The following is a 19,080-nucleotide window of genomic DNA, read 5'->3' as shown; positions in this document are numbered from 1 at the left end:
CCAAAAAGAACAGTCCTTTGCCTAGAAAGGAGAGAATACAAAATCACAATAAGAGTATTAGCACAAAGGATTAGTAAAGAAATATTAAAGCAGCATATTGCCCGGATTATTTCAAGACTATGGTGGGCTATATCCAAGTATAATGATAATTCAGCCTAGATGAAGCAGCAAGATACCCAAAGGGAAAAAAGAAATATATTTTAGGAGCACCTAATAATCTCCACCATACTGAATACTGCTTCCCCTCCAACCCTGGTGGAATCACCCTCAGACCATGAATCTAACAATTCCAGATCTACCAGTGCTCACTATTTCTCAAAGATCATGACTGCTTTTCCCTTCTATATTCAATAAGGGAAGCAGCCCTTATGGAGAGGCAACCTCTCAAGTGTCATAGGTATACTAAACAAATGGGAAAAAAGTTCTTGCAAAGACTTTACCATTATCATACAATTCAACGTAAAAATGAATGGTTGTTTTTTTGTGTTCCCCATGGAATTGATATCCTAGCAATTTAACATTGGGCTTTTACATCTGACTTCTATCTGAAACTTCTTATAAGTGTTTTCTGCCTTATTAAGAAGGTACTGCAGTGGATAATGCACCAGCCCTGGATTCAGGAGGACTTGAGTTCAAATCCGGCTTCAGACACTTGACACTTACTAGCAGTGTGACCCTGGGCAAGTCACTTAACCCTCATTGCCCTGCAAAAAAAAAAAAAAAGAAAAAAAAAAAGAAGTGAGCTCCCTGAGATTAAGACTATCTAACTTTTTAACTCGTATCCTCAAGATCAATAAAAGTTCCTTTCTTTTCTTTTTTTTTTTTTTTTTTTTTTAGTGAGGCAATTAGGGTTAAGTGACTTGCCTAGGGTCACACAGCTAGTAAGTGTTAAGTGTCTGAGGCCGGATTTGAACTCAGGTACTCCTGACTCCAGGGCCGGTGCTCTATCCACTGTGCCATCTAGCTGCTTCAAAAGTTCTTTGCTTTTTAAAAAATCATTGAATCATAATGATAGACCTCACAGACAAATTTCCTGCGACATTGCCAATGACACTTGATGGAATATGGACATTGGGAATTGAATACTGAATACAATATTGACGAGTAAATTAAGTATTAAAAAATTAGAGCAAGAAAATTTAAACCAATGAGCTAAAACTCATTAATAGGGGAATAGAATTTTTTTTTTGGTGAGGCAATTGGGGTTAAGTGACTTGCCTAGGATCACACAGCTAGTAAGTGTTAAGTGTCTGAGGCCGCATTTGAACTCAGGACCTCCTGACTCCAAGGCCAATGCTCTATCCACTGCGAGAATATATTTTTTAAAGGATGGTTAGTGAATTTCAAGAAATGGAACAAGCAGTCATGAACTGATGGCATGCCTTCATTAAGGAAAAAATAAGTTAAACTAATGTGATTCCTTTTCAATAGTTATTATGCTAGTAAATAAATAAATCATTATTAATATTGTTCTAACTAGATTTTACAAGGCATTTGGCAAAATCATATATGATATTTTTGTGGAAAATATCAAGAGATATGGGTCAGATGATAACATGTGGATTCATAACTGGTTGAATAGATTTTTTGAAGGAAGAAGTAATGGAGTTGCCTAAAAACCTATATTTGGCCACATGCTATTAATATATTTCATTAGTAACTTAGAAGAAGATATAGATGTCAGGCTTATTAAATTTTTAGGAGACACAAAGTGGGAAGCAAAAGTTTACATTATACATAACCAAATTAGGATACAAGAAGAAAATATTTTATAAATATAAACCTAAAATATGAAATTAAAAAGGAAAGAATATAAAATTTTACATTTGTGTTCAGAAATCAAATAGAAAAGTTCAAAGAAATGACAACATTGCACTTCATCTAAAGAAAAAATTGGTTGTTTACATAGATTTTAGGTCACCTTTCACATGGACTTAGTGTGATAAGATAGAGTATTAAATTTAGGGCTAGAAAAGGTGGGGGGGCATTCTTGCCTAATTGTGTGACCTAGGGTAAGTCACTTAATTTCTATGAACCCCAAGCAACTCCTTAGGACTTATAAACTGAGGCAGGAATTGTGGTCTGCATTTGCGGAGGGGGTCCAAATATAATGTATTTCCAACTGTGATGAAATCCCAGCATCTGAATTTTGAACCAAATCCAACATGGACAAATATACCTGAAATATGTAGCAGTATACATACACATATGTGTGTGTGTGTGTGTGTAGACACATACATACATACACACCCACATATATAGTATGAATGTGTATATACATATATGTAAGTATATATAAGCTTATATTTATATTTAGTTGAAACAGTGTATTAAATTGAATATCATAAGATAGTAGATCTCAATCTGAAACATACCTCAGCATTCATCTTGTCAAGCTATATTCTTGTTTTATTGAGGAAAATGAAACCAAGAAAGATATGATGACATTCCAAATATGCCACATGTAGCAACAGATACCATAATTCTATGGTTCAAATTTTAATGCTTGACCTAACTGTAGGTCTCCTAGAGGTTAAAATTAGGTACCTACCATAGAAGTTTTTTACCCCTTTCTAATAGAAAATATAATCATAAAAATCATTATTCTTTTTTAAAACTATGATCATATACAAGCACATATATGGACAATCAGATATTTTGAGAATTTGCATTTTGCTCTGTTGGTACTTGGACATCCTCATTCTTTCTTTTTCCTAATCCTTTAACATAATCAAACTCTCAGAAGTTTAAATTATCTTTTAGCAATTTATTATGGATTATTAGGATCATGACTTTTAATTCATGATTCCACAATGAAAATATTATCAAACTTTGGGACTAAAATCACAAGTAACATCATAATTCCATGAACCAAATAAGATTTGCACAATTTAAAGTCCCTAGGATTTGAAGGACTTAATAGATAAAAGGTTAGGTTTATTAAGTAGTCAGGAGGTCACATTATTAAAAATATTTTAAATTAAAAATTAAAAGCTTTCAGTTTTATGTCCAAGGAGAAAATAAATTGATGAGGATATAAGAAAAGAAAGAGAAAGTAAAGTAAAAAATGAATGCCTGGTAGCAAAAGTAATTAAACTCATCATGAAAATACTTTTGCTTTACTAAGAGATTTCCATTTATTCATGTGAAATGGATTTACAAAGGGTAAAATGATTCAGAACTCACCATCATCCACAAATATCATGATAAACAGAGTCAAGAAGTTATGTTATAAAGTATAAAAATTATCAGTGAGATATTTATTTCTTATATTTATAACAGAAATAATAGAAAGACAATTCAAAGAGTGTTTGTCAAATACTAAGCTAAGAAAAATAGGACACTTAAGGTGAATATGGAAAAAGGAAGAAAACATTAAAAATGGAAAAGATTTATAAAAATCATTCATTTGTTTCCATCAAAAACAATGGAACCAACATATTTGAACCCTGATATTATAGTTTCAGATGTACATATAGAGAAGGTAGTAAGGTAGAAAACAAACCAAAAAAGAGATCAAAGATGGGAAAAGAAAGAGCACTGAACTAAATATAGAGAAAAGCGAATATGAGAAGGGACATAACTATGAAGATATTGAAAAATAAAATACAAGTTATCTAAAATAGGAGATGACAGTAAGACGTAGGAAAAACTCAGATTTTGTTAATGTTTAAAAGAACATGGCTGAAAGAATATTGATAACTCCTAAACTATATACATTCCCATTTCATACAAAATATGGTGAGAGCAATCTATACACAAATAGACTTTTTCAAGTAATATAAAATGCATACTATTTCATCATTTTACTCTAAGACAAAGATAATATGTTTCCTTTGTGTTTTTATTCAAACATAAATTCTCCAGTACAGAATATCTAAAGGGTCTGAAGAAACAGTTCTCAAAAGAAGAGAATGCCCCAAATCAACAATAATAAAAGAAATGCACTTAAAAGACCAACTCAGGTTTCCTCACATACTTAGCAAATTGTCAAAGATGAAAACATACGAATGAAAATATTGAATAGTGTGATGGGAAGACAGACACGCTATTGCCTTGCAGGTGGAAGAGTGAATCAAGAACACCATTTTGGAAAGCAATTTGTAATTATGCAACTAAAGGGACTAAAACACAAACTTTTAAAGTTAGAGATTCCAGTTCTAAACACATGCTCCAAGACATTATTGTTAAAAAAGAAGTAGATGTTCATAAACTGTTGGAGGACTAAAAAATCATGGAACGTTAATATAATGGAATATTATTGTGCTCCAAGAAATTACGAATATGATGATTGAGAAGGAAAATCATGCATGAACTGTTTCAGATTGAAGTAAAAAATTTCAAGAAAACAATATACATAATGGCTACAACAATACAAGTGAAAACAACCACAAAACAAACAAAGGTCAATACTGAAAATTTATGAAGAGACAGCATGGCCCTAAACAAGAAATATTGAAGAAAAACAACTCATTCTCCCTTCCCCATGTACTCCTATAAAAAAAGATTTGGAATCTTTGTATTGGAACATTGCATGTACTTTTAGATCTTTTTATATACTGATGGGTTTTGCTAAATATTCTCTTCTTATTTATTTTAAAACTATACTATATTGAGTGGAAAGGGATGAAAATATAGCTGAAATGTAAATGTTCTAAAAACAAAAATCAGTGAAATATCTTTTAAAATATATTTTTGAAAAACAAGCAAATAAAAAAATACCATGGGTTTTTTGTCCATGATTTAAAAAAAAAATGACTTAGGAGAAGAAAAAACCTCATAGGGTCTTTTTTTTTTTTTTCAAAAGGTTGTCTCACATATTTCAAAATTATTTAAGATTCTTTGAGAAATATAAAAAGAGTAATAACCCTGTTTGATGATTCTCTGACCATAAACATTACACCATCCAGAAAAGAGAGAGCCATATTATTTTTTTTTATTTATTTTATTTATTTTTTTTTAGTGAGGCAATGGGGGTTAAGTGACTTGCCCAGGGTCACACAGCTAGTAAGTGTTAAGTGTCTGAGGCCAGATTTGAACTCAGGTCCTCCTGACTTCAGAGCCAATGCTTTAACCACTGCGCCACCTAGCTGCCCCAGAGAGCCATATTATTGACAAAGGTGTTCATCAATGTAACGAAATAGAAAGACCAAAGTTCCAAGTTTAAGATGGATTTCCTGTGTATAGCAAACTCCTGTTTACAGATAGAAATGATAAAAAAACAACAACCTGATGATGCAGTATTGGTTCTGGGACAATTATCTCAGTCTCAATTTGGAATTGAAGGTTAGTTCCCAAGAGTATGGTCTATACTTTAATCTTCAGTATACTAGGGGTAACTGGAGGATTTGGAGGAGTATTTCCAGTACTATTACTCCTAAGGTCCCATTCAGTATTCACTCCTAGATACCATTTATAAAATTTACATCTCCTTATTATAAATTTGACCAATTGCTATCAATTAACCAATTAAAATAAATTAGTTTTGTGACATTATAAATACAAATATACACCCCTGAACTGGGATACACTGATCTCTACTCAACCAATCAATCCCCAGTAATGTTGGATTAAAACTTAAAGTAGTTCTTACAAAGTACTCCCTGAACCAAGTTATCTCTAGGTGTGTGGGGCATGGCCAACATATGAATTACTCCATTGATTGGAGGACATCGTGATTTGATTTCTGGTTCAATCCACTGCCATACTGGATCAAACAGACAATCTTTAGGGAATGGTTTCTTGTAGACTATTATATGGAATCTAGTTCCAAACTTTTAGTGACTATGCTAACATTCGAATCTCACAGAATTGTAGACCAAATAACAGTAGAGCCATTTGTACATGACCATATATCTGTAGGGTAAGAGAAAAGATCTAAGAGTTTCTACCACCTGAATGACCCCAACAGTTCTTGCCTTGTTCACCACTGAGAAAAGCAATTGTGTCCACTTGTTCATACATTTTATCCAAATTATGTTTGTTTTTTTCATTCTGCAGTAAGGAAATAGAACACAAAGATAATTTTTTCATTCTCTGATGACAAGGACTCTTCCATCATACTTTTCTAGAAGCAGGGTCACCCAGCTTTTTTATGAGTTGATACTAGGCAGAATATATTGTGAATATTATAAAGACTGAGTCCTACATCTGCAAGGCCAGATGGATTTACAAATAAATTCAACCAAACATTTAAAGAACAATTAATTCCAATACTATATAAACAATTTGGAAAAATAGGTGGAGTAATACCAAATTCATTTTATGGGAAAAATATGGTACTGAAGAACAAAAACAGAAAGAAAATGATAGATAGATCTCCCTGATGAATATTGATACAAAAATTCTAAATAAAATAATATTAAAGAGATTACAACAATATATCACCAGGATAATACACTATGATCAGAGAGGATTTATACAAGGAATGCAAAGCTGGTTCAATATTAGGAAAAGTATCAGCATAATTGACCACATCAATAACAAAACTAACAAGAATCATATGGTTATCTCAATAAATGCAGAGAAAGTTTTTGAAAAAAAAACCTTTTTTTTTGAAAAGCACTGGAAAACATAGGAATAAATTGAGCTTTCCTTAAAATGATAAGCAGTATCTAGCTAAAACTATAAATAAGCATTATACATGATGGGGATAAGATAGAAGTGTTTCCAATAAGATCAGCAGTGAAACAAGGATATTCATTATCACTGCTATTATTCAATATTGTACTAGAAATATTAGCTTTAGTAAAAATAGAAGAAAAAATAAATGGAAGGAATTAGAATACACAAAGAGGAAATAAAATTATCGCTCTTTGCAGATGATATTATGGTAAACTTAAAGAATCCTAGAGAATAAACTAAAAAACTACTCGAAACAATGAACAACTTTAGCAAAGTTGAAGGATATAAAATAAACCCACATAAATCATTAGCATTTCTATGTATAACCAACAAATCCCAGCAGCAAGAGATAGAAAAAGAAATTTTGTTTAAAATAACTGTAGACATAATAAAAGATTTGAGAGTCTACCTGCCAAGGGAAATCCAGGAACTATATTAATACAAATATAAAATATTTTTCACATGCAAAAATTAGATCTAAAGAAGTGGAAAAATATCCATTGCTCATGGTTAGGCCAAGCTAATATAATAAAAATGATAATTCTACTGAAATTAATTTACTTATTCAGTGCCATATCAATCAAACTACCAAACATTTTATAAATCTGGAAAAAAATTATAACAAAAAGGAACTATGGAGTCTGAATGGAGATTGAAGCATACTATTTTCACTTTTTTGTTATTGTTTCTTCTTTCTTGTGTTTTTTTTTCTTTTTCATGATTCTTCTCTCACAACATGACTAATGTGGAAACGTGTTTAACATGATTGTACTGTATAACCTATATCAGATTGTTTGCTGTCTTTGGGAAGGGAGGAGGGGGAAGACTGGGAGACAGGGAGAAAAATTGTAACTCAAAATCTTACAGAAATTAATGGTGAATACTAACTTTACATGTAATTGGAAAAAATAAAATAAAATACTATTAAGACCTCATTGGCCTGTATCTTCATTATACTAGCCAAAATGTATATAGTGCTTTAAGATTTGCAATCATAATGTGTATTTAACTTATTTTGGCCAAAAAACCCTGGAAGTTAGGTGTTATTATTATCTTAATTTTATAGATAATGAAACTGAGGCAATTTGAGGCTGAAACTTGCCCAGGGATAGCTAATCAGTAAATGTTTGAGTCAGGATTTGAACTCAGGTCCCTGTGACTTCGAAATTAACACTCTATTAAAATGTGACCAAACTCTGCACACCCACCATACTACCTACCTAATGACATGACCTTTAACTGATTGCTTCAAGCTCTAGATAATTATAGAACCTTCTGGGAGAAGCATATAATTACTAAAACCATTTCATTCATACTATTCATGTGTAAAAAAACCCAACTGGATAAAGAAAATCTATTACCATGATTAAACATGCATTTAGTTTGTCTCTCAGCATGTATAACTAAGATAGACAGTACAATTGTAAAGAGTTAGATTCAGAGATAAACAGGAGAGGAGGCTGTATTGACTTTGAGATATTACATGATTCCAAATTCCCCACAAAAAGCAAAGTTTGTTGTTGTTGTTATTTTGTTTTGTTTTAATGACATCATTATAGTGATGTGGCTATATGTCAGTGAATCATGGAATATAAAAATGAGAATCACTCAGAGACCATAGAGAAGTATTTATTGGGTGTGAACAGACTACAATTAGAAATCAATGAGGAGGGGCAGCTAGATGGCGCAGTGGATAGAGCACTGGCCTTGGAGTCAGGAGTACCTGAGTTCAAATCCGGCCTCAGACACTTAACACTTACTAGCTGTGTGACCCTGGGCAAGTCACTTAACCCCAATTGCCCTATCCTGCCCCAAATAAAGTTGTATTTAAAAAAGAAAGAAAGAAATCAATGAGGAAGTCAAAATCAGATATGAAGTAAAACATATTAGCAAGAAACATTATGATGGAAAGAGAAGAAAGAGAATTCAAGTAGTGAGAGTGAAGGATAATGGTTGGACAGCCAGAATGTTCCAATAGTATTATTCTGACATCAAGAGAGAATAAAAATTTCTACATATTGAGTTGACACCATTGCAAAGATAGAAAGATATGGAAAAAATACAGGCATGAATAGTTTGTGATAACTATCATTTGAATATTTGAATCAGTATGATCAAAGATAATTTTAAGTATTAAATATCCCTGGAGAAACTAATAATTATATAAATATTAAATAATCATTTACCATGAATTTCATTACAATTTAATATTTCAACGATCTATAATTTTATAGGTGTTAGTACTTCCTTAAGAGATACAGATTGAAACCCCTCAATAATGAAGTAGGCATTCCTAAAGAGTTGCTATGAATGGGCATTTATTCACCCTTCTGACAATATAATGAAAAACCCCTTTAAAAATTAGCTGACCTGGGACAGCTAGGTGGCACAGTGGATTGAGCACTGGTCCTGGATTCAGGAGGACATGAGTTCAAATCCAGCCTCAGACACTTGACACTTACTAGCTGTGAGACCCTGGGCAAGTCACTTAACCCTCATTGCCCCCCAAAACAAAACAAAAATTAACTAACCTGGTTGTAGTTGTAGTACAATTTACATGAATCAGAGGTATACAAAATGATATTGAAGACAATATTATTCACCTATGTATTCAACTTGAAAAATAAATTATGTCCATTCTTACCATTCATTATATTTTATCTACTGCACTCCACAGTTTTATTCAGGAATAAAAATTATTATACACAGAGTACCCAAATTATACCAATAACAAAAAACAAAAATCCAAGATGAAGGATTTTTTGTTTTGTTTTGTTTTGTTTTGTTTTGTTTTTATGGCCCATCAATTTCGAGAATGATGAGGTCTCTATGTGACTCTAGCATCACTCTCCAGGTTTTTTTCTGAACTTTTTCTTCCAGGCCTCAGAAACGTTTTCATCCTAGATATTTCAGCCTTCAAATTCATACACTGAAAGAATTGCCTCTGTATCTTCCTCCTCCTTTTCTTCTCTGCCTCTGTCTCTGCCTCGCTCTCTCTGTTTTTTCTCCTCCCTCTCTCTGTTTCTGTCTGTCTCTGTGTCTCTTCTGTCTCTTTCAGTCTCTGTCTCTGTCTCTCTTTCTCTCTTTGTTTCTCTGCCTCTGTCTGTCTGTCTCTGTCTCTGTCTGTCTCTCTCTCTCTGAATGTCTGTCTCTTTTTCCCTTCTCTCTTTTTCTCTCATAATTTTCTCCCATAATTTCCATATAGAGTGTGCGCTCAGGACAACCATTTCTTCATTCCTCTCTGGATTTCACTTCACACTTTCTCTATAATGCCCCTATGCTATGTAGCTTTACTCTCTTTGCCTCCTCATTAGCGTGTAAAATCACTGAGGGGAAGAAATAGTGCTCCTTTCTACTTGTATTCCTATTCACAGAACATAGCAAAATGTCTGTCACAAAGGAATAAAATTAATAATTGTTTATTGACTGACTGAATGACTTGACACAACCACCTCTCCTGGAAAAATTTTAGAATCTTACTTTATTCTCCGATCGATATGGTGACCATGGTCCCGCGAGGGAGGGCTGTTGGGCAGAAGATGAAGGGAGACTACTTACGATGCTAAGACAGGCTCACGCCTGTCCTTAGCTTCCCCCCCACCCCCTGCCCTGGCTGTGGAGGAGAGTGGCAGTTCCTGCTCTACTGAAACGGCCTGTCCAGGGTTGAGTCCTCTGGCGACAGCAGTTCCCGAAGGGGTGTTGCTGTTGAGTTCTGCATGCCAGGCCTCGTCGCGGGACGTTGGCCGGCCGGAAAAAAAAAAAAATCTTACTTTATTATTCAATTCTTTAAAATGTCACTATTCAAATAGGAGACTTTTTGGGGGCCGGGGGTAGGGTGGGGGTAGGGACGAGGCAATCAAGGTTAAATGACTTTTTAGGGTCACACAGCTGGAAACTGTCAGGTGTCTGAGGTTACATTTGAACTTAGGCCCTTCTGACTCCAAAACCAGTGTTTTATCGACTGTGCCACCTAGGTGTCCCAGACATTCATTTTTGAAAAGGAAAAGGATAGTTATATCGGTCAAATAATATTCATTCTTTCATTAATCCATTCAATGAGCATTTATTAAACAACAGCTTTGTTTCCCTTGTAATCCTGGAAATGTGAGGGCTAAAAGAGAAATAGGCATGGTCATTGTTCTCTTAAGGAACTTAAAATTGAGCTGAGAGGGTATATGGTAAACATATGAAGTATATAGATTAAAATCATAAGAAAATGAGTCAATAAATATAATTCAGACTATTTAACTTCAGAATAAATTTCAGATAAAGAATAAATAGAGGGGGCAGCTAGGTGGAGCAGTGGATAAAGCACTGGCCCTGGATTCAGGAGGACTGAGTTCAAATCCAGCCTCAGACACTTGACACTTACTAGCTATATGACCTTGGGCAAGTCACTTCACCCTCACTGCCTCGTCCTGCAAAAAGCCACAAAACATCAATTGAGAAAGAATATTCCAAAAAGAAGGAATATGACAAATGAATAAAAGTAAAAATAATCATGATATGAGCACATATTTTTTACAAAGAATGCTGGATGTGGTGGGAAGATCACTATTCCGGGTATTAAGTGCTAAGAATACAAAGACAGTAAAGCATTTCTGGCCTTCAAGAAGTTTAGTATCTACTTTGGAGAAATTATTTGTATGTATATTATTGGAGAAATTATATGGAGAAATTATTTGTGTGTATATTATTTATACCTATATATGTAACTACATGTATATACAGATACAAAGTAGATACACAGTAATTTCTGAGGGGAAGGGCACTAGCAGTTGGGGAGATCTGGGTGAGTTTTATAGTGGAGGTAACGTGCTGAGTTTTAAAAGGAGCTGATAATTTCTTAAGTCAACCATAAAAAAGGAATTGCATTTGAGGAAAGAGCGATAGACCATACAAAAGCAGAGAAGTGAGAGATGGAATGTTGTATGTTAGGTACAACAAAGAGGCCATTTTGCCTGGAAAACAGGTATATGAAGGAGAATAATGTGAAATATGCTGAAAAAGTAGACTGGAATCACACTGTAAGGTTTTAAGAGCCCAAATCAGGAGACTATATATCAGGGGGCAGCTAGGTGGAGCAGTGGATAAAGCACTGGCCCTGGATTCAGGAGGACCAGATTTCAAATCTGACCTCAGACACTTGTATGACCCTGGGCAAAGTCACTTAACCCTCATTGCCATGCAAATTAAAAAAAAAGATTATATTTTATTCATTGGCAAAAGTCAACATAACTTGTTGAGTACGAGAGTAACATGTTTTAATTGCTGTGTGGAGGATGGAAAGTAAAGGAAAGCCAATTGCTAAATTGTTGTTATTAGTCCAAGTGTGAGGTAATAAGAAAACAAATCAGGCTAGTGGCTGATTGGATGAAGAAAATGACATAGATTCAAAAGATATTGTGTGGGTAGAATCAACATGTCCTAGACTTGTGGGAGAGTCTGGGCAAGTCAGATGGGAGTATTTGATGGTAGGTCTTTAATGTCAGCCTAGGAGTTTGTATTTCATATGTTAGGAATAAAAAGTAGGTTCTCAAGCAGGAAAAAGTCATGATGAAAAGACTGTGCAGTTTGATCTGGCAGGGGTGCTCAGGATGGATTAGAGAAGTAAGAGGAGACCTATCTGGGCAAGATTTGCAGGAATTAAGAGATAAAAAGCTAGATTTATCAGGTGGTCCAAAGGTCACAATATTAAAAAAATTCAAATTAAGAAAAAATTAAAAGCCTTTCAGTTTTAAGTCTGAGGAGAAAATGAATTGAACCATGGGGTGATCCTGATTCAGACGAGAGCAGAAACAGTAGAAATGAAGAGAAATAAATAGACATGAGAGAAAATTTAAAAGGATAATTGAAGGACATTGTGACTTTCTGGGTATAAGGGTGAAAGGAAAGGGAGGAAATTATGCAGAGATTCTAAGTCTAAGAGAATAGGGAAGAGATGAAACTGGGGACAGGGATGAGGAAATTGGAAAGAAGCACTGGCCATAGGGGCAAATGAACTGATTGCAAAAATCACAGTTTTGGGACATGTTGAATTTAAAATAAAGGCCAAAAGATTTAGGAAAAAATGCATGACAATGAAATGAGTGCTCTCCCTGGAATCAGAGGTCTTAGGATCCAATTCTGGCACTGCAAACAATTACTTATGTGATCTGTAAATATTAGGATTTCAGTCTTTCAATCATAAGATAAAAAAATCAGAACAGAATACATTAGATTTTCAAAGGTCATTACATATATATATATATATATGTATATACATATATATGTGTATATATACATACACACACATATATATGTATATATGTGTGTGTGTGTGTATATATATATATATGTATATATATATATATATATATATAAAATCTTATTTGAACTTCACAGCAACCCTTTAAGGAAAATATTTCAGCTATTTCTATCCCCATTTTATATCTAATCAATTAAAAGCCTTGAGAAATTCAATGACTTCAGAAGGTTCTAATTGGTTAGAACCAGGACTCCAGTGTGTACCATTGATTCTAAGTCAAGGGTTCTTTCCCTTGAATCTCTGGTTAAGATGGACTTTGAAATCTCCACTAGTTCTAAATCTATGATCCTTAGAAAATATTCTATAGACACTCTGAAATCCCAAACTAGAACTTCGGTCATAGGGCATGGGAAAAGATCAAATCCCTGGAGTTGTAGAATCACAGAATATTTAAAGAGAAAGTATTTGAGAAATTATTTCATTTAACTCTGTTTTTATGAATGAGAAAATAAAATGATACCTGTTAATTGATTTGACCAAAGTCATACAATTATGAAGCAATTAGGATAATGAAGATAAAGAGAATGCAAAAAGTAATAATGATGCTAGTGATGATAGAAAGAAATGGTATTTCAGCCTGGACATCTTGATTTAAAATTCAGTCATTTTACTATGCAAACCATTTTATAGTTATTTTAAATCTACCTGTGAAACAGAATAAATCTCTAAGGGAGGAAATCTCAGAGGAGACTTATGGGATACACACAGTTGGCGGTTGTAAGAATGAAGAAAAAGAAATGAAAGAGAAAGAAAAAGATTAATTAACTAAGCAAGAAAAGAAATAGGAAAATTCAGGGTCACCAAAGCCAATGGAAGAAAATATTTTAAAATGGAGAATTTGAGTAACAATGTCACATTAGGCTAGGTGGCCAAAGAGATCAAAGACTTAGAAAAAATCATTTCAATTTGGCTTGAAGCAGACCACTTGTAAGTTTAAGGAAAACAATTTCAGAAGAAGTGGTCAGAAGGTACATTGTGGGGGGCAGGTAGGTGGAACAGTGGATAGAACACCTGCCCTGGATTCAGGAGGACCTGAGTTCAAAGCTGGCCTCAGACGCTCGACACTTACTAGCTGTGTGATCCTGTGCAAGTCACTTAACCCTCATTGCCCTGCCAAAAAAAAAAAAAAAAGAAGAAGAAGAAGAAGAAGGTACATTGTAGAAAGTTAAGGCAGGAGAACAAGATTCCGGAATGAAATCAGCATATATAGGAGATTGGCTTAAAAAGGATAGAGAATCTGTAGATTTTTTAAATGGAATAGATGTTAATATCCATCTAGTACCATTCCCTTATTTTCCAGATGAAGAAAGTGGGGGCTGAGTAAGTTTAGTTAATTTGCTCAAAGTCACACAGAAAGTAAATAATAGAGGAGTTGGATTTAAATCCAGATTCTTTTACTTCCAAACATGTGCCCTCTTCTCACTGTTTTATCTTAACCCTAAATTGAAGAAGGGCACTAGAAAGGTCATCATCTAATGATGGTTAGCTCACTTTCCTTCTTTATAAGAGACTGAACATGTTGAAGATAGAAAATTCATCAAAGAAAAAGGATTAAGATATTGATAGTGAATAGAATATGCACAGAAATGAGGTTTCTCTGAAACCCACAAAAGCTTTACCTACATCACTTGGTTGGGGAATAGTTGAGTCAAAGCAGGTAGTACATTCAAATCCACAGCTTCATGTTAATATAACATGACAGTGTCATTTGGGCAAAGAATTAGAGTGGAAGAACTTTGCTGTCTCTCTTTTCCTCATTTAGGTATTCAAGAATGACCAGAGCCAACATCAGTAGCAAATACTATATTTGACAGTTTGTATCTGCATTTGTTAACATGACCAATTGAATATCTCCCCCAAAAAACAAAACAAAACTCCAGTACTTCTATCATTTCAGTTCTTTTTAGTAGGGCAGATAGGCTGCACAGTGGTTAGAGCACTGGACCTGAAATTGGGAGGGCTTGAGTTCAAATCTCACCTCAGACACTTACTAGCTGGGTAACCCTGGGTAAATCACTTAATCCTGATCGTCTTAAAAAATCCAGGACCATCACCAGTAGTACTGAGGAGAGAGTGAGGTTGGTATCTTTGAACAGACCTCCCTCACTTAAATTCAATTCACTACAATTTATGACATCATTAAAGAAGGACAAACAACAATCTTTTTACTCCAAGTGAAGAAACATTTATTAAGCACTTACTCTAGCAAAATGAGAGGAAGCACACTGTAGTACAGAAAGCACTCTTGTTAGTCAAGAAGATGTGTTCAAATTCTAACTCTGATATATACTATAGAAGCTGAATTACCATAGGAAAGTCACTTAACCTATTCCATGTAAAATTCAAAGTTACTAATCTGCTTGGATAGAAGCTAATTTCTATGTTAGGATTTGAAAATACCAAAGAAATCGTGGGTTTAGGGGTTTTTAAAGCATAATCCTTTTTAGTTGTTGTTGTTTGTCCATCATGTGATATCATGACTTACAGTGAATTGGATTTGAGTGAGGAAGGGCTGTGCAAGGTCATCAACCTCACTCTCTCCTCCAAAGTCATCTGGATCCAGTGGCAAGATATACATCAGGATGACTGGAGATGGCCCCGGATGTTTAAGTCAATTGAGGTTGTGACTTGCCCAGGGTCACATAGCTAATAAGTATCTGAGGTGAGATTTAAATTCAGGTCCCCTTGACTCAGTGTCAGCACTCTATCCTAGCTGTCCCTAATTGTTGGCTATATTGGAAGGAAAAATATCTTGCCCTTCCCTCAAGGCAATTACAAATTAATAAGAACAGAAGTAGCATATTATAACAATTGTATTGCATCATTCCATACTTTGTGTGGTGTATATATAAGCTCATTTGAAGTTTTTATAATCCATTTGAAGGAGGTATGTTCATTTTTATTTCCATTGTATAGGTGAGGAAACTGAGAGACAGAAAAAATAACACTTAGAGTTCTAAAGTAGAACAAGAATGCAAATCTATGGCTGTTGATTCCAAACTGAGTGCTCTACAGTTTAAGAAACAGAAGTCTAGATAAGGCAACTGACATATTCAGAGTCAAATAGGTCCTAGTAACATGAATGGGTGGGATGAACCCAAATTAAAAGATTATAGATCTTCAGCTTGCAAGTCCCTGAGAGGCCATCTAGTGCAAATTTTACATTTTTCAAATAAGGAAACTAAGTCCTGGGGAAGTTGGGTAACTTGCCCAAAGTTACAGAGGTAATAAGCATGAGAGGAAGAACGTAAGTCTGCTGACTTCAGAGTCTAGGCTCTTTTGACTGCAGTATGACTCTGCATTGAGAATAGCATTTAGGAACACAGGAGAAGTCAAAGGAAGAGGTAGGAAGGTTTCATAGAGAAAGAAGTCATTTTTAGTTGAGCATGCCAGGGATTGCTCAGGGGAAAGGTGTAAGCTTCACTGGGCCCTGAAGGAAGAGGGATTTTAATTTGTTCCTTTCCTGCTGGTTTTGAATATTGCAGATATTTTAGCCATCAATCTTTAACTTTGCTTCATGACTTCCACATATGTTTAAAGTACTTTCTCAGCCCACCATATAGCAGCTGCTGTACACAGTGGCATGTGTTATCAAATGCATAAAAACAAACCATATATTTTGGTCCTAAGCCATCACATGCATCTCTTTTTTCAAACAAGCTCAGTTCATGGATGGGGAAAAAGAAGCTACCAAGATTTTTGCCCCTTTTAACTCACTCCTAGGAAAGTTATCATACCCCTTGTGATTTCACAGGTCCTTTCAGGGTGTTTTCTTGGCAGGATAATTTGCATTAATGGAAATTCAAGAAACCAATTTATACAGCTCACTGATGTAAGTTATACCAAAGTCTGCAGACATATGAGGACACATTTTCAGTAGGCTTTTGAAAATATGCTGACACAATTTAGGAGTGCATCTGTTTTTGCTTGCAAAAACTCACATTTATGTGTGCAACATGAGAAATTGAAGGCACAAACAGGTGGTTTTAAATGGTTTTAAATACCCAAGCAGAATTTCAATGGAAGCACTCAAAACTTTTTTTAAGTCTGTTTAAAAATCTTCCAAATCTCATGGTTTAAAAATGTGGTAAATGACTTGTGGTCCTTCTAATGTATTTCTGATTATCTTGGTTTTTGGTCTCCATAATAGGAATGTGTTGAATGAATTTGATAGGATCATAGGCTCATATGGCTCAGACTTAAAAGAGACATTAGATATCAGAAAGGGAAACTAAAGCTCAGAAAGAGGCAGTAAGGCATAATCTCACATTACATTGTAGAGTATTGGATAAAATGCTGGACTTGTCTAAATCAGGCAGATCTACATTTGAATCTTGCCTCTGATACATGCCTGCTCCATAACTATGTCAATAAGCCTTATTATCTCAATTTCACCATCTGCAAAATTGGAATATCTTTAGTACTTACCTCATAAGGGTGGTTATGAGGAGTAAATGAGATTTTATTCAATAATCACTTTTCAAGCCTTAAAATTCTATATAAATCTCAGATTAATAATCCTAATCCTAATTATACATAGCGGGACTCCTACTTCTCTTCTCCCTTTGGACTAGGTAATCTCAAAGTCCCCTTCCAGCCACATATCTTTACTCTTATTTTTCTGTGATTTATAGCATAATCACTTGATTCCAAATCCAGGACTCTTTGGGCATTTTATCTAGCTTTGTCCTTGTCCTTTCTCTTACATGTCCCCCATGCCTGAAATTTTCCACAAGGCCCTGCCTATACACACATGTGCGAAATCCATGACACACATATGTGATGATTCTTGACTTCCTTGGTTTCCTTCAAGACTGAGTTTAAATCCTACCTTCTTCAGGAAACCATTCATGGTCCACCTCAACAAGGCCCCCAAGTGCTATCACTTCCTTTTTGAGATTATTTTCTATCTATACTATTATACATATAATTATGTATAATTTGCCTTTCTTTGTGTCATCAAAGGCTTAGCATGATTCCTGTTATATTTTGTTGAGTCTTTTCATTGGTGTGTGACTTTCCTTGAACCCATTTGGGGTTTTCTTGAAAAAGATACTCTAATAGTTTGCTATTACCTTCTCCAGTACATTTTAGAGATTAGGCACTCAAGCAAACAGGGACAAGTGACTTGCTCAGCCACAGCCACACAACTAGTAAGTCTTGGAGACTGCATTTGAATTCAAGACCTTCTGACTTTAGGGCAAATGATCTATCCACTCTACCACCTAGCTGACTTAAAGTGAATTCTTAATAAATGATTGTTGACTTACTGATTGCTTTTTTGATGCATTGATTAAATAAATTCTCTTTGTGAATACCATATGAATTGTATCACCAAATATGAGTGATTTAGAGAAAGTCAGTATCATACTAGTAATAGTTGTAATTGTGATTATTCATTTTATTAGGACTCTAATTAAGTTGTACTCAGGTATCAGTCCCACCAATATCCTCATTCTCAATTTTAAAAGTGTCTAAAAGACAATGAAAAATGTCATACACAGAATTAGCCTCAAGCCTTGTATTCTGGGTTGTTATTTATTAATTTAGCAAACATGGTAGTTCCTTACTCTTTTCAATCTTCCAGCGTTAGGTTATTTGATGAAGAAAATAAATAATATATAGTTGTTGACTTTAAGGAGTGTATAGTCAAATAGCTATTAAGACATATTACAATGATTCAGACCAATAGTCAAAGAACACACAAATGACAAAATATAAACAACAAAAAATCACATAATTAGATGGGTTGCCATGAATGATGGATAGATACTAAACATGGTTAATGTTTGGATGTGTTTTACTTTGAAAATTCCAAAGAGAATATTACTCTAAATATTGCCACTTGGTTTTGGAATTTCTTTTTTTATTCAAGTACAAGCTGATATACTCTCTGAAAAGAGTTGTATTTCTCAAGACACCTGCCATTGGTATACTTGATTAACATAATATAGTCTGGATGCATTCATGTATTCATGACACAGCAGGCTGAATAGACAATGAGGAGTATTTGAATTGCTTCCCATTGAAAGTCTCTTATCAGTGTTGGTCCCACAATAACTGAATCATTCCATACCAAACCAGCTTTTGGTACAGATGAATTGGGTAGTAAGCATGCTGCACTGATATGAAAGCAATGGCATTTTCTG

At 34.4% G+C, this 19,080-nt stretch overlaps 1 pseudogene; it reads left to right on the top strand.

The window, feature by feature from the left end:
• The first annotated feature begins 5,168 nt into the window (after window positions 1-5,168).
• Window positions 5,169-19,080, top strand: part of LOC122755075 — a 36,796-nt pseudogene continuing 22,884 nt past the window's right edge.

This window comes from Dromiciops gliroides, chromosome 4 (genome assembly GCF_019393635.1).
Source record: "Dromiciops gliroides isolate mDroGli1 chromosome 4, mDroGli1.pri, whole genome shotgun sequence".
In the NCBI taxonomy this organism is placed as follows: domain Eukaryota; kingdom Metazoa; phylum Chordata; class Mammalia; order Microbiotheria; family Microbiotheriidae; genus Dromiciops; species Dromiciops gliroides.
This window is presented reverse-complemented; position numbering and strand designations above follow the sequence as displayed.